We start from the raw sequence: 16,336 nt of genomic DNA, 5'->3' as shown, positions 1-16,336 counted from the left end.
GCATGACCCCATGGGACTGTTCTGTGTTAGGACAAACTAGGTTGCAATGCAGAGACTTCGAATCCACAGAAATTTTGCCTGTGATATCCAAATGAGGAGTCCATATTTTTTGCAGACATTAGAGCCTTCATGGAGAAAAGCATTGACTGAACCCCAGCTAATATTTGGAGAGCTTTCAAAACCTCCAGATATATTAAAAAAATTTTTAGTAATATAAATTCTATTAAGCATCCTTATAGGGATTACTTTTTGTCATATACTTTATTCTTTTCATTTAATAAATTGTTTATTAAAAATAGTTTGCTTTTATTGTATACAGTTTAGAAGATGCGGGAAAGCACAAAGGAGAAGATAAAACTCATCCACACTGACGTTTTTATAACTTACATATTATCACATTTATATTCTCATGTTTTTTCTTCTTGTCTTCCTTAAATGGCTACAAAACAAAATTAGGAATATGCTGATTTTGGTTGACACAAAATATACAAAATTCACCTAACTGCCTGCCTGGAGAGGAATCACAGGATAAGGAAAGGGGAGGAGAAAAATGCACAGGTCATTGGTTTGCAGTGTTCCTACTACACTAACACTGAATCATCCCTGCATACTCAGAGGACCGATCTTTTTTGGATATCACTGACTTATTTGGAAGGGTTTCTGGGGAAATTGTGCTATGAATATCTAATCATGGATATCAATCATGGACCCCTTTGACTAGACAGAATGAGATTGACAAAGTTCACTTAAAAAAAATCTTACACCCGTATTTTTCAGGGCAGAGCCAGCGAGACTCATGGTGCAGTATGATTAATCATTAGCATGGGGCATGTTGGGTGTGGGGTGAATATCCCACATGCCATCCAGATAGACTGAAACAGACTGACATCTCGGACTCAAAAGGAAAACTTACCCATTCCAGGGCACACTCCTTGGAGGTCAGATCAACTGGCACTCCTGCTGGAGGAGAAACTGCTCTGCCCCACATCCAAAATTCTTTCCCACATGCAGCATGTTTGTCCAGGATCTGTGGCACAGGTGAGTTCAGGCAGACTTTATCACCCTGTAAAGATGGTATCACTACTTCCATTTTACTGATGAAGTAACTGAGGCTAGTGGAGATTAAGTAACTTGCCCGAAGTCAAATGACTGGAAAGTGAATATAAATCGTTGTGATTCCCAAGCCCATCTCCTGAGATTGGCTACCTTTTAACCAAACCTCCCGAGTACACAGCTAAATCTCACCTCCTAGTCTCTTTAGCAGTTAGATGTGACCATGTGACAAAATCCTGGCCAATGGTTTATGGATGCCACTTCTAGCTTTGGCCTGTGGAAACTGTCCATACGTAATACTCCATATTTTCTCCCTGGCTGTGTGATGGCTAGACACCAATGTCTAAGACCTAGAAAGTCACCCGTTGAGGAGAGCAGAGGCTCTGTCCGCCTGGGTCCTTGACTCGTGGAGCCGAGCACCTTCTCTGGCCATCAACTTCTCTTCACTCAAAGACTGTTGAACTTGATATGAGTGGGAAATGATTACTAGTATCATTACCTTAATTAAATCTCATCACAAGTAAGTGACAGAAGCAGGATATGAACCCACAGAGCTTGCTTCAAAAACAGAAAGCTACCCAAGGAAGTGCTAATTCAGACATTTTCTCTCTACTAGTCTTTATGCCATGAAAACAAACCCAGTTATATTATGCCAAGCTGGGTTTTCACAATTAATACTGATTTTTCAAGATGGTAATAACCAAGCAGAAGGGTCTGTCATTGGCGTACATGTGCAAGACTTCCTCGGGACTGAAGCTCCAGGCTTAGACTCTCTGCAACTTGTCTTACTGGCATTGAAAACTCTTCTTTGCCTGTCCTCACCTACCTCAGTGAACTTAGAAGCCACTGTTTGCCAACAAACAAAACCTCCCACGGTTGGTTTAATAGTCTCGTCTCTCATCTGGTTCTTCTTAATATTGTCTGTGTGTGTTCTACACCCATGCGCATACTGTGTTCCTGACCACACCCTCCTCATATTCTGAGACACAACTCAAATTCCCTCTCCTCAGGGACTCTTTTTCCTGACCCCAGTGATGTGTCATTTTTAAAAAAATATTTAAGAGATGCATTGAACATTCTGACTTTTGATGCTGTTCTGCTTTATTTTATTCTTAATTGTTTTTTATGTAAAGCTTTTTCTTCCCTTTAAGATTTGTATGTTTTCAAGGACACTGACTCAATATGTACAAGTTGGCAACCAATGAAACAATTGATGTGGTATCTTGCAAATAGAAGATGCTCAATAATTTGTGTTTGAATGATTCAAAAAATGAAAGTAATAGTGTTTTCTTTTGTTTCTTCCACTGTGCCCAGAATGGTTCTCAATACCATTTCTCCCCCACAGTACAATTGTTTTTGAACAATTGTTGGCTGAATTCTATCTTCAGCATTTGGGGCCTTCCCTGAGGCGTTTTTGGGTATGAGTTTGAAATATGGTCCAAATTGGTCTAAAGTGACCTCCAAGGTCCTATGATAGGGGTTCTCAAACTTCAGCATTCTGAGTGCTACTCCAAGAGTGTTTATTCAGGATATGAAGGATGGGCCCCAGAATTTATATTTCTAACAGCTAATGCTGATGCTGCTGGTCTAGTAATCACACTTTGAGAACCACTGCTCTACTGCCATTGCAATGATACCATTGACTACTGCTCCCTCTCTTTCTTACTCTGCTCCAGCTATACTGACTTCCTTGTGGTTCCTTAAACATAGCAGGTGCTCCCCTGCTCCAGGGCTTTTGTACTTACTGCTCCCGTAGATTCTCATGTACTTGGTCCCTCACCTCAGGTCATTTCTCATATATCACCTTCTCCAACCACCTGGTTTAAAATGGCAACGCTCCTGCTCACCTCACAAACACATGTTCGCACATACACATACTCCCTTATCATATTCCTTTCCTATAATGTTTTTCTCCATAGTATTTATCACCATCAGCACATATGTTGTGCTTGTTATTTACTATCTACCTCTCCGCCCACCCACACCAGGATATAGGATTCCTGAAGGCAGGAATTCTCATCTGTTTTGTTCATATTTGTATCCCAGAGGTTAGAACAGGGTTTGGCACACAGTAAGCACTCAAAAAGTGTTTCAGTTAATGTTTTAACTGGAGGACAGTAGGGACCATAGCCCTACCTATTTTTAGACCATAAACCATAAAGAAAGCTCACCTGCTGCTGAAACACCATAGGAATGATTAACTTGGCATTCAGCCTGTCCTGGTTGGTTGAGAGCCAGAGTTGAAGGAGCAGAAAAAGATGTTATTAAACCTCCAAGGGGCTCAGGACAGGTCATTGCTCTGTCCTCAGTTTTTGCATCTACAAGATGATGTGGTTGAACCAAATACCTGCAATATTGTTCCCAGCTCTAGAACTCTCTTTCTGTCTTTAATCTTCCTGTACATCTACATGTCACACCAAGGAAAGGCTTAGGTCACTAGGACCAGTGAGAAGCTCCTTTTCATCCTGTGGGTGTTATCAACAAATTCACCAGAACCAAGGACACAAAATTCTACTGAAAATCTCCTCCCAATCAAGGCTACAAACCCACAGTTGTGCTATCCTTTTGGTTTTATGTAGCGCAAATTTCTTTGTTCTGAGTCTTAACTGGTGCCAAACCCAATATTACTATATACATTTGTGTTGCCTCAGAGGTCAACCTGTCCCAGGGCTTCTCAAACCAGCAGACAGAGGAACATCTTAGAAATCTTTCCTATGTTTGCTAATCTTGATGTATGGGAATTTTATTATATATATATTTTATATTTATTAATATATATTCATATATTTAATATATAAATAAATAAATATTTATATATAAAACATATATAAAATATAAATATAAAGTATAAATTATATGTATAATACACAAAATTTAGAGCCAAATCATAAACCATCCTATATATATATAGATTCCAGTAGAGACAAATGGTAGTGGATTTTTAAAGTTCATGACTAAAAAATTTTAAGTTGTGAAAATCTGATCTTATCATTATTTGATTTTCTTTTCTGCAAACTGAGAAGCACTGGCCCATCACCTGCATTTTAGAGCCTGGGATAGGTTAGCATAGAGTGGTTAGGAGCACAGGCTCTACACCTATTAGTTGCAAGACGGTGGGTGGGTTATTTAACCTCTCTGTGCTTCAGTTCCCTCCACTATAAAATGGAGATGATGATGATGATAGCACCTAACTCCTATGGTTATTGAGAAATCCAAACAAGGGAATTTCAAGAAATTCAAATCAAGAAATACAAACTAAAACTCTCCAGCTGAACCAGACACCCAATAAGAGCTTGGCCAATGTTGGCTATTATTCTTATTTTTATTTTTAAGACTTTATTTACTTGTTCATGAGAGACACAGAGAGAAGCAGAGACATAGGCAGAGGGAGAAGCAGGCTCCAAGCAGGAGCTCGATGTGGGACTCGAACGTGGGACCCCGGGATCACGCCCTGAGCCAAAGGCAGATGCTCAGCCACAGAGCCACCCAGGCATCCTGGTGTTGGCTATTATTATTCATCGCTGCAGGCCAGACTGAGGTGCCCTTAGGAAGAGGTCAGCTCAGCCAGGGAGAGATTAAAAAAATAAGTGCATTTGAGAAAATAGAAGAATTAACAAGGGAGAGGAACAGATAACGGAGAGCAGAAAGCCACTGGAGAAGCTATATGTGTTTATTTCACTTGGATTTCTGTTCATTTAAGCCTTTTAAAAAATCATTTCTCTCTCCTTACACAAGGCTTCCTCTGGTGGGCAGAGCCTGAGGTCATTGACTGTGGAGGCCAGAGTGCAAGGGTCAGGTGAGTATTCAGTTTTGAGCAAAAGGCTGTTTCAGGTGTTGTTCCAAGTTATCTATCTCCATGCAACCCTGGGCCTGGGGCAGGAACACCGGGGGCCTGCAATGTAAGGATTTCCCAAAAGTAGTCTTTCAAATCAACGGGAAAAGTTTTGAGGGTTTTTTTTTGCTTTTGGTCTTGTTATGTTTTAAAGTAACTTCCTAAGACTAAGTCTATGGAAAGAAGAGCTGGACGTGGCCAGGATCAACACTCTCGCAGGCTGGGGGAGGAAGGGACGCCAGGGTCTGTGTCTTCTTTCAAGGGAATCTGCATTTTCCGAAGCCTGTTGGCGCCCTCACGCGGCTTCCCAGGCATACTTTGGGCTTGGGGTTATTGTTTCCAGTGTGTTCAACCTTTCCTCAGATGTCCCTGAACTGTGCGTAGGCTGGCCTTTGGGGCATTGACCTGTCAGCAAATAGATAATGTTTTCAAAAAAGCTTGAATTCTGTTCAGCGTTTTATAAGGATGAAAACTGAAGTGGGAAAAGGTTGTAAAACCCTTTGACTCTCCATGGTGGAGTGGCTCGTTTCTCCGGCTGCCTCAAGTTCATGTTCACAGGTAAGTGACTTCTACCCTCTACAAAGTTTGAGGACTACGTTCTGCAAGTCCACGTGCTCCAGGTTCTACTTGGTGGGGTGTTGTGTTTTGATCCACTAAAGGCTTGTCATGCGATAAACAATACAATGATGCTTCAATAGGAACTTGCCGAGTACGTCGATGATGTCACAATGTGATAGGTGATACAGATGGCTCTTGGTCACTGTCTCATTTATAGCAATACTACTTTATGCATCAATTCTCTCGAGAATGTGCGAGTGGGGGTGGTATATGGGGTGTGTGGTGCAAATGGGTGAATGGATTGAATAATCTGCCCAAAATAAAAATACTAGTGAGTGTTTAAATCTTGGTTGTATGAAAGCACAATTCTGTTTGCACAGAAAACAAATTCCTGTCCCAAAAGCTGGTGCTGGCTTAATATAGGATTATGCCGACTTGATCTTTTCTCCCACACCATGCTCATTTGCTCATTCTCCCAGTTTTCAATAATTTAGATACTAAAGAATATGGGCTCTGCATGCCTGGCTGGGGGGTGGGGAGTTGGTTTCTAGAATCTTAATTTCCCTCTTGTAGGTTTCCCTAGCTAGTAGAAATGTTGCTGCTGATTTGAACATATCAGTCAAATATCATTCACATTGAAGACTGGGAATAGAGTGTGGTATTTCCAAGTGTTTTGAGAAGAATAGCTTGCTAGACATATTAGAAATGACATGGACTGTACACAAAATTCTTAATATTGGGATCCAACAATGGTTATTATACTTGTGAGGTGTTAACTTATTTACAAGTTTTTGTTTAATAGAAGTTGTTTCTGTGTGTGCCCCCCTCCCCCACCTCAACCCCACACATCCCTCACCCCTGTAGACTTGGGTACCCTCCTCCTCTGCTCTGTAACCCTCTGCCATTATCTCTGGAGCCTCTGTTTCCCTGCCTGGGAGTTCCTGTTTACATGCCCTGCCCCCTACTTGATTGTAAGGCCCTTGAATAACATGTGTGTCCTTCTACTAAGGGTAATGGTGACAAATATTTGCTATGAATGTTGCAAATAGGTTAGGAAGTCACGTAGGAAAAAAACCCTGCTCACTCAGTGGTTTTAAAAGACACTGAAATTGAAAAAAAAAAAAAAAAAAAAGAAGAGAAAAAAAGCCCAGGTTCCATTGCAAGAATCAAGGGTCAGAGTTGTGTGTTGCTTTGCACAGATGGGAGAACTATGGGCGTGGAGATCAAGAAAAGCTGGGAGTAATGCTGACGTTAGACTTTCTTGTTTGAGTGCAATTCTTCAGTCTTCCATTTCCTTTCTTTCCCTTGTCCATCAGCTGCAGTCCTCGAGGCTAAAGGGGCCTCCTTTTTATCCTATCCTATCTTCCACTTTGTTGGAAGGCATAACCCGCTTACCTGCAAGACAGTATTTTCCTATTTTTCTACTTCTTAGCATAAACTAATATTTCTTTCCTCCTTTTAATGATCCTTGGGATAAACAAATCATTTGCTGGGTTTAATAATATCAAAAGTGTGCTACCTACATTTCTGCATGTCAGCGTGAAAGACATTTAAAGAGCTTTTTAAAAAAAATCAGAATTTGTGGCTTAGGAGGTAACTTTCAAATTCAAGGGAACCAGGAGCAGTTCTGCTTTTCTGAGAAGCCAAGGAAGGGGAGTATGTGGTGTTGGTGACCTTGAAAACTTTTATAAAAGGAGAAACCTCACAAGAGAAAAGCCAAGGAGAATATTCACCGTGTGATGTGGGGTGGGGTGAAGGCCACTCTACTCCTGAGCCTGGCCTAGTACTCCTCGCCGTCCCTCCAGCTTCTCAATGGCCATTAGTGCATTTAGATTCTCCTTATTATCTTGGCCTGGATGTAGAACAACCTCAGCCTCTTCCTCCTGAGTCCAGTCAAAGCAAGGCCAACATGTTTCAAAGATAGTAACTGGGGGGAAATGAAATGGAAAGCAGAACCAATCTCCCCAGAGACAACTGAAAACCTGGTACATGATATAATAGAGAAAGCATCTCCTAAAGTGACAAGAGCCTGGGCACCAATGGCTTGGCTCTGGGGCAACAGAAACCTATTTCTTTGGGTCACCTCCGGTCTATCTGCCCGAGAGTGAGGTGAACTGTCGGGTCTGTGCTCTACTAAACGAGGGTGCCTGCTTGCCTGGCCTGGAAGAATTTTTGTCCTTCCCAGCCAGATTTCCTAGTCCCTGTGCGTGTGGGCTCTCAAGTTCCAAGCCTTATCAGAGTGTTGGTGTTTTTTTTTTTAAGTGTAAAAATGATCCTATCTTTATTTTGCCTAAAACTCTTTATTAGTTTCCTTGCCACTGGGATAAGGTCCCAAGTCCTCACTGTTAGAGATGAGCCCCGAGGAATCCAGCAGCCACATCCTTCAGAGATGTGCATCCACTTTCCCTCACGCTCACTGGACATTCTTCTGTCCTAAACCTACGTGCTCTGTCTCGGGTCTGAGCCTTTTCATGTACTCCTCCCTGCCTGGGAAGCTGTTCTCTCTCCCGTTTCCTTGGCTAATTTATCACCCTCATCTCCTATGAGGAGATATCCCAGGATGAAAATGCTCTAGCTCCAAAGTCTCCTCCAGTTGCCCAGACAAGGGCAGGGCCTCCGCTTGAGGCTCGTGGAGCTACCCATGCTTCCCCTTCCCTCACAGTCACCACGCTTGTCCTTTCTCATATAGCACCTGTATTCCCTGCTGCACTGTAAGTTCCATGAGGACAGGGCACATTAGAGGGCTGGTGCCCTCCATATAGTTTTAGGTTGGGTAGGTCAGGTTCTCCAATATTTCTCCCCAGGCACCAGAACTGTCTGGAACTGACCTCATAATACAGGAATCGGCAAACATTTCTGCAGAAAGCTACACAGTAAATTTTTTTAAATTTTATTTATTTATTCATGAGAGACAGAGAGACAGAGACAGAGACAGAGACACAGGCAGAGGGAGAAGCAGGCTGCATGCAGGGAGCCCGACGTGGGACTCGATTCTGGGTCTCCAGGATCACACCCCGGGCTGAAGGCGGGCGCTAAACCGCTGCGCCATCCCGAATGCCCTAGAAAGTAAATGTTTTAAGCATTGGTGGGGGGTGGGGGATGTAAGTTTATCTCTGTCACAACTACTCAACTCTGCCATTGTAGCACAAGAACAGCCAAAGACAATATTAAAACTAATGGACATGATGGTGTTCCAATAAAGCTTTATTTACAAAAACAGGCAGTAGGCCAATGCTCCTATTATAGCTGTATCTTCAGCCTGGAAGGATTCCAGCCTCTGAGAGAATTATTCTTCCTGATGTGTTTCTTTTCTCTCCTCTTTTCCTTTCCTTCTTTCCTTTCTTTCCTTTTCTTTCTTTCCTCTCCTTTCCTCTCCTTCTCTTTCTTCTTTCTTTCTTTCTTTCTTTCTTTCTTTCTTTCTTTCTTTCTTTCTTTCTTTCTTTCTTTCTTTTTCCTTCCTTCCTTCCTTCCTTCCTTCCTTCCTTCCTTCCTTCCTTCCTTCCTTCCTTCCTTCCTTCTTTCTTCCTGTTTTCTTTTTCCGTTCTCCTGCAGCATCAATAGCCAGACTTTTGTCTTGAAGTTACACTTAGCAGCCTTGATGTATTGGCCCATGGTGGGCACTGACATTTTGTATTCATTGGATTTTTGGTTTAACCCTGACATGGTTTATAGAACTCTATCTCGACCAGTTTTGATAACCTCAGGCGCCCCATCCCCCATAGCACTTCTTATTTATCCCTCTTTCTGGGATTTGTCAATGTCCTCAGTTCTCTCAGGTGATCCATCCAGGATCTCCTCCCCTCAGTGGTCTTCCAGAATATTGTTGCTAGTGTTCTAAAGTAGAAATATCTGAGATGTGTCTACCAGGAAAGGTCAGGAGACTGTCCTCTATGTTGATAAGATTACACATTTAATCAAAGAAAAGAAAATGTCAACCCTGGATAGTTAAACAGAAGCACAGATAGTCTGCACATAGACCACATGCCATTTTAGTAGAGAGGGACAGTGATGCTGGTGTGGACATTTAAGAATTCTTGGGGTTTCCACAATTAGGTGGCCAAAGTCTGCCAGCCAGTGCTTAGAAATCTTGATTTCTGACTTTCAGCTAGACTTTCTGGGTTTATTGGAAGACCATCCTCCGGGAAGACTTGAAAATCCTCAATCTGTTTCCAAAGAGATTTTTTTAGAGATTAAAATTATTCAATTTATGAAAAGACAGAGTGAAAAGGAGATAGCATAGTACCTTATTTTCAATTCTGAGTTCTTTTGTGTTGGTTAAAGTGAAACTTTGTTATGGTAAATTGTTAGGAAACCTTAATTAAAGGTTCCTGCAATGTGTGATACCCAAGAACCCTTCACACACTTTAGGAAGCTCAAGAACAAAATTGTTAGCTTAGGGTACTATAGATAACAGCTGAGAGAGTAGAATTAGATGACATTATGTCTGCTGATTAGGGTGGGGAAATAATGTGTCAAAATACCAGAGCATGCTTAAATCATGGAATGTGCCAGGTGAGGGGACACACTCTCACAACCCTGTGAAACAAACCTGTTTATTACTGACAACTAGATTCTCACTATGTTTCCAGGGTTTCAGAAACTATCAGAGATATTCTCCAGCATCTGCTATGTTTCCCAGGATCTCACTTAATTAAAAAGTAACTAACCAGTAAAGAAAACATGGTCTACAGATATACCAGAATTTCATTCTGTGCTTATAATGATATGAGGCAATTCATCTAACATCTGATTCTGGAAACATTGCCTTTCCTGGAAAAATATCACAAGCAAGGCTTTTGTTTATTTGTCATAGAAATTTTGGTATCTCATTGCACTTTCCCAGACTTAGCATTATAAAATTGCCACTGCCTTTGTGGATGCATGCAAGTCATCAACTTTTTCAACACAATGGCCTTCAGAATTCATCACTGCCATTTCTGACCTGGGCAGAGATAAGGCAACTAGCTTCAATTTCTGACTGAGCAACCAATCAAAGGGCCAAGAACCAGCAGCAATGATGTCCAAGGCCAGGAAAGGATGGATGTCCCAGCTAAAGTAGAAGAGCAAATTCATCCTCTTCTGGCCTTCAAAAAATTAATTTATTTTTTACTCAGAAGTATTTGACATACAACATTGTATAAGTTGAAGGTATACAACTTGTTGCTTTGATACACTTATATATGGCAATTTGAATTACCACCATAGCTTTAGCTAACACCTCTATCATGTTACATAATTATCATTTCTTTTTTTGTGATGAGAACATTTAAGATATAGCCTCTTAGCAATTTTGAAGTATACAATACAGCTTTGTTGACTATAATCATTATGTTGTGCATTAGATCTTCAGAATATTCTCATCTTCTAGTTGCAAGTTTGTATCCTTTAACATCTCCCCAATCCCTCCACCCCTCAGTCTCTGGTAACCACCATTCTAGTCTCTGTTTCTACAAGTTCAGCTTTTTTAGATTTCACAGATAGACAAAATCATACAATATTTTTCTTTCTCTGTCTGGCTTATCTCATTAAACATAATGCCCTCAAGGTCCATCCATGTTGTCACAAGTGGCAGGATTTCCTTCTTTCTTATGGCTGAATAATATTTCATTATATGTATGTGTGTGCATATGTATGTGTGTGTATATGTATGTGTGTGTACATATGTACATACAAAGTTTTTTTATATATGCTATATACGTGTGTGCATATATACATATGTATATACCACATCTCTTTTAATCTATTCATCCATTGATGGGCACTTAGGGTTGTCTCTGTATCTTGGCTATATTGAATAATGCTACAGTAAACACAGGAGTGCAGGTATCTCTTCAATAACCTATTTTAATTTCCTTTGGGTATATACTCAGAAGTGGGATTGCTGGATCATATGATAGCTGTATTTTTAATTTCTTTTTTTGAAAGAGAAAGCACGCTCACGAGGGTGCACATGAGCGGAGGAGGGCCAGAGGGAGACAGAGAAGCAGACTCTTCACTGAGCAGGAGTGGGAATCCCCATACGGGGCTCCATCCCAGAACCCAAGATCAGGACCTGAGACAAAGGCAGATGCTTAAAACAAAACAAAACAAAACAAAAAACAAAAAAACAAAGGCAGATGCTTAACCATCTGAGCCACCCATGTGCCCCTGTATTTTTAATTTTTTAAGGAACCTCCATACTGATTTCCATGGTGACTAAACCAGTTTATTTTCCCATCAACAGGGCATGAGGGTTCCCTTTTCTCAAAATCGTTACCAACACTGGTTATTTAATGTCTTCTTGATGATAGTCATTCTAACAGATGTGAGGTGATATGTTATTATGGTTTTGATATGCATTTTCCTGATGATGGGTGATGTTGAGCATCTTTTCATGTATCTATTGGCCATTTGGATGTCTTCTTTAGAAAAATGTCTTTTAGTTTCTCTGCCATCAACTTCTCTGCCTTTTTGTTTTAGTCAGGCCTTCAGGGGATTGAATGAATAATGCCCATCTGCAGTGATCAGGGCAGTCTTCTACAGATTCGAATGCTAATCTCTTCTGGAAACACATTACAGACATACCCAGAAAAAATTCTTTACAGCTATGTGGGCATCCCTTAGTTCCCTCAAATTGATACGAAAAAATAACTATCCAACCAACCTCAGACAAATTCACTATGAATCAGGTTAAAAATGAAGCAAAGTAAAGCCAGTCCATAATTTTGCCCAAACACAGATAAAAACAAGGTCATTGTGCAACCCACAAAATACTAAACATCCTCTCTCATCCTCATCCCTCTCTCTTGCTATGAGTGATTGTTTCTGTACCCAGTCATGAAAATTGCTCTGGCTTTCTGGCAGCATCCAATCTGAAGCAAACCCCCATTTTCTTGGATCCTCTTCCAATAACCTAACTGAAGCCCAAGTCCTATAATAGGTTCTTTCTAACACTCTTTTACTGAGACATCCCATGGTTCCTACCGTGTGTTCCCCCTCACTGCAATTTAGTAATGAATCCAGACTGTTCGACTATAGTTGTGTTCCTGGTGGTCATTGGATGAAGGCAGTGTCAATGCTACGGGGATGGAGATCCATGATATGCATGAATTTTGTGTTTGAGAATGTTACTCTTTAATAGTAGAGATCACAAAAGTCACTGTATTCAGAAAGAAGCAAAATGTAAGCAAACTCAATATGAAAACAACTATAGAATTGCAGAGGGCACAGAGAGGGAAAATGAAGAGAGTAGGTTAGTTGATCATCATTCTCCTCCTTAGTACCACCATCACCACCACTGATCTGAAGGAGAATTCAGAGCCTGGAGAGAGGTTAAAAAATGTATCCAATAACATGGAGTGAAGCCATAGGATCTGTAAGACTGAAGTTCATGGACAAGACACGACACCACTAGCCTCTAAGTGCTGCCAAATATTTGCATGCCAGTGAAAAGAAACCTTTTTAAATGAAGAGCTAAGCCAGGAAAAAAATCATTGAACATTGATTTTTTTTAAAAAAGTCTTATTTTAAAATGAGGAGATGTAATATTACAACTATCATTGAAGTTTTCTTATTTTATCATGATCAAAGAATTTCTTTCTTTGCCTTTTAAAAAATAAGTTTTTGGTTAAAATTTCAAAAATGATATAATCTGTGAGCATTGCATTCTCTGGGTGTAATACTGCTATAGTAATAAACTGTTGTTGAATAAAGTAAGTTTGAATCTAGTTCATGTAGATTTTTTTATTTTACTGACCTCCTAAATTGATTAATAAAATAATGTTTCTCACTCTACTTCTTAATATTGAATTTATTTTTTAAAATTTATTTTTATAAATCATGTTGGTTGGTACTATTATGTCAGTAGTACTTTTGATATGATGTAATGAGGGTACTTCACCTAGGAATAAACCTAACAAAAGAGGCAAAGGATCTGTACTCAGAAAACTATAGAACACTCATAAAAGAAATTGAGGAAGACTTAAAGAAATGAACAATGTTGCATGCTCATGGATTGGAAGAACAAATACTGTTAATATGTCTATGCTACCTAGAGCAATCTATACATTCAATGCACTCTTTATCAAAATGCTATCAACTGGGCAGCCCGGGTGGCTCAGCGGTGCCTTCAGTCCAGGGCATGATCCTGGTGACCCAGGATCGAGTTCCACATCGGGCTCCCTGCATGGAGCCTGCTTCTCCCTCTACCTGTGTCTCTGCCTCTCTCTCTCTCTCTCTCTCTCTCTCATGAATAAATAAATAAAATCTTTAAAAAAATAAAAAAGAAAACCAAAACTGGTGGCACTACAATTCCAAATTTCAAGCTCTATTACAAAGCTGTAATCATCAAGACAGTATGGTACTGGCACAAAAACAGAGATAAATGGAATAGAATAGAGAAACCAGAAATGGACCCTCAACTCTATAGTCAACTCATCTTTAGTAAAGCAGGAAAGAATATATAATGGAAAAAAGACAGTCTCTTCAACAAATGCTCTTGGGTAAATTGGACAACCACATGCAGAAGAATAAAACTGGACCATTTCCTCACCCCATACACAAAAATAGACTCAAAAAGAATGAAAAACCTATATGTGAGACAGGAATCCATCAAAATCCTAGTGGAGAACACAGGCAGCGACTTCTTTGACCTCAGCCACAGCAATTTCTTACTAGACATATCTCCAAAGGCAAAAATGAACTATCTTGACTTCATCAAGATAAAAAGCTTTTGCACAGCAAAGGAAACAGTCGACAAAACCAAAAGATAATCAAAGAAGATATTTACAAATGACACATCAGATACAGGGCTAGTATCCAAGATATACAAAGAATTTATCAAGCTCAACACCCGAGGAACAAATAATCTTAGTCAAGAAATGGGCAGAGAAGACAGACATTTCTCCAAAGACGACATACAAATGGCCAACAGACACATGAAAAAATGTTCAACATCACTCAGCATCAGGGGAAAAGAAATAAAAACCACCTGACACAGGTCAGAAGGCTAAAATTAACAAGTCAGGAAATGACAGATGTTGGCGAGGATGCAGAGAATGGGGAACCTTCTTACACTATTGGTAGGAAGGTAAGCTGGTACAGGTATTCTGGAAAACAGTATGGAGGTTCCTCAAAATGTTGAAAATAGAGCTACCCTACAACCCAGAAATTGCACTACTGGGTATTTACCACAAAGATAAAAATGTACTGATCCAAAGGGGCATCTGTACCCAAGGTTTATAGCAGCAATGTCCCCAATAGCCAAACTATGCAAAGAGCCCAGATGAGCATCAACAAATGAATAGATAAATAAGATGTGGTATATATATATATATATATATATATATATATATATATATATATATATATTACTCAGCCATCAAAAATGAAATATTGCCATTTGCAAAGATATGGATGGAACTAGAAGACATTATGCTAAGTGAAATAAGTCAATCAGTGAAAGATAGTTATCGTATGATCTCACTCATATGTGGAATTTAAGAAACAAAACAGAGGATCATAGGTGAAGAGAAGAAAAAATAAAACAAGGCAAAATCAGAGAGAGAGACAAACCATAAAAGACCCTGAATCATTGGAAACAAACTGGGGGTTACTGGAAGGAAGAGGGGTAAGGGGATGGCGTAACTGGGAGATGGACCTTAAGGAGGGCACATGATGTAATGAGAACTGTTATATAAGACTGATGAATCACTGACCTCTACCTCTGAAACCAATAATACATTCTATGTTAATTAATTGAATTCAAATAAAAATTTAAAAATTTATTTTTTATAAACCATGTTGATCGGTACTATTATGTTGATAGTACCATTTATATGATGTAATGAAAAGAATACTTTACCCCTGTGGTTTTCCTCCCCCAAATATACAATCCTTGTCTAATCCTGAGAAAAATCCTAAGAAAAATATCAGACAAGTCCCATTTTAGAGGACATTCTACAAAATAACTGCTCAATACTCCTCAAAACTGTCAAGGTCATCAAAAACGAAGAAAGTATGAGAAACTGTGAGAGCCAAGAGGAGCTTAAGGAGATATAATGGCTTAATGTAATGTCTTCCCTCTACATCTTCGCAATACTTTGTACTACTAGATATTTAATCTTTGCCAATATTTCAGCTAATGGATCTAGTATTTGCTGCTGATCATTACCCAAAATCTATTCATTGGAGTTGCTGATAATGATTTCTTTAATCTTATAGGATTTTAGACGTCAGTAATGAATATTGATTTTTACTGAATACTTTTTCTGAGTCTATCAAAATGATCAGAATTTTTCATAAAACCATCATTGTATTCCTGGGATCAACATTGCTCATTACATTTTTTCATGAACTGCTAAATTCCACTTAACATATTTAGCAATTTTTAATCTATTTTCAAGAATAATTATATTTCTATTTTTTCTTATACCATTCTTGTTTGTTTTGATGTCAAGGTTACACTTGTTTTATGAAATGAATGGGTAGTTATTTCCCTGGTCCACACTGGACTCACCATATCCTCAAACTAGGAGTTGCATTTACATAGGAGCACTGAAGTCTATCCACCAGTATTAGGTACTGTCATTCCACTACATTAACCCAAGAATATCATCAGTTGGTTGTGCAGTTCTAGTGGTTTTAATTTTTACTCATGGAAGGGAGGAAGGAAGGAAGGAAGGAAGGAAAGAAAGAAATAAAGAAAGAAAGAAAGAAAGAAAGAAAGAAAGAACAAATAAAAAGTAACTATCCATTCATCAACTAGGGGAAAGCCACAATCAATGGTTTGCCTTTTCATTCCCAATAAGTAGAGTCTTTCATGGAGTTATTGATCAATTAAAAAATCTGCTTTTTAGTGAAGATTAAAATTGTTAGTGAAAGTGATTTCTTCTACCAAACTGTTCTTTCATTTGT

The 16,336-nt window shown here is 39.5% G+C and overlaps 1 protein-coding gene across 4 annotated transcripts in view; it reads left to right on the top strand.

The window, feature by feature from the left end:
• Positions 1-4,842: 4,842 nt before the first annotated feature.
• The window catches only part of ABCB11 (ATP binding cassette subfamily B member 11), an 87,675-nt gene continuing 76,181 nt past the window's right edge, over positions 4,843-16,336 (top strand). For 2 of the 4 annotated variants that reach the window (XR_012000306.1, XM_072751860.1), the window contains exon 1: positions 5,316-5,443. The gene's annotated coding sequence lies outside the window, so the exon portion shown is untranslated. Of the gene's footprint in view, positions 5,444-16,336 lie in introns of all 4 variants that reach the window. The other 2 variants (XM_025994104.2, XM_072751859.1) reach the window with 2 other exon arrangements.

This window comes from Vulpes vulpes, chromosome 3 (genome assembly GCF_048418805.1).
Source record: "Vulpes vulpes isolate BD-2025 chromosome 3, VulVul3, whole genome shotgun sequence".
NCBI lineage: Eukaryota > Metazoa > Chordata > Mammalia > Carnivora > Canidae > Vulpes > Vulpes vulpes.
Note: the sequence above shows the minus strand (reverse complement) of the source record. Positions and strands in the feature narration are given on the sequence as shown.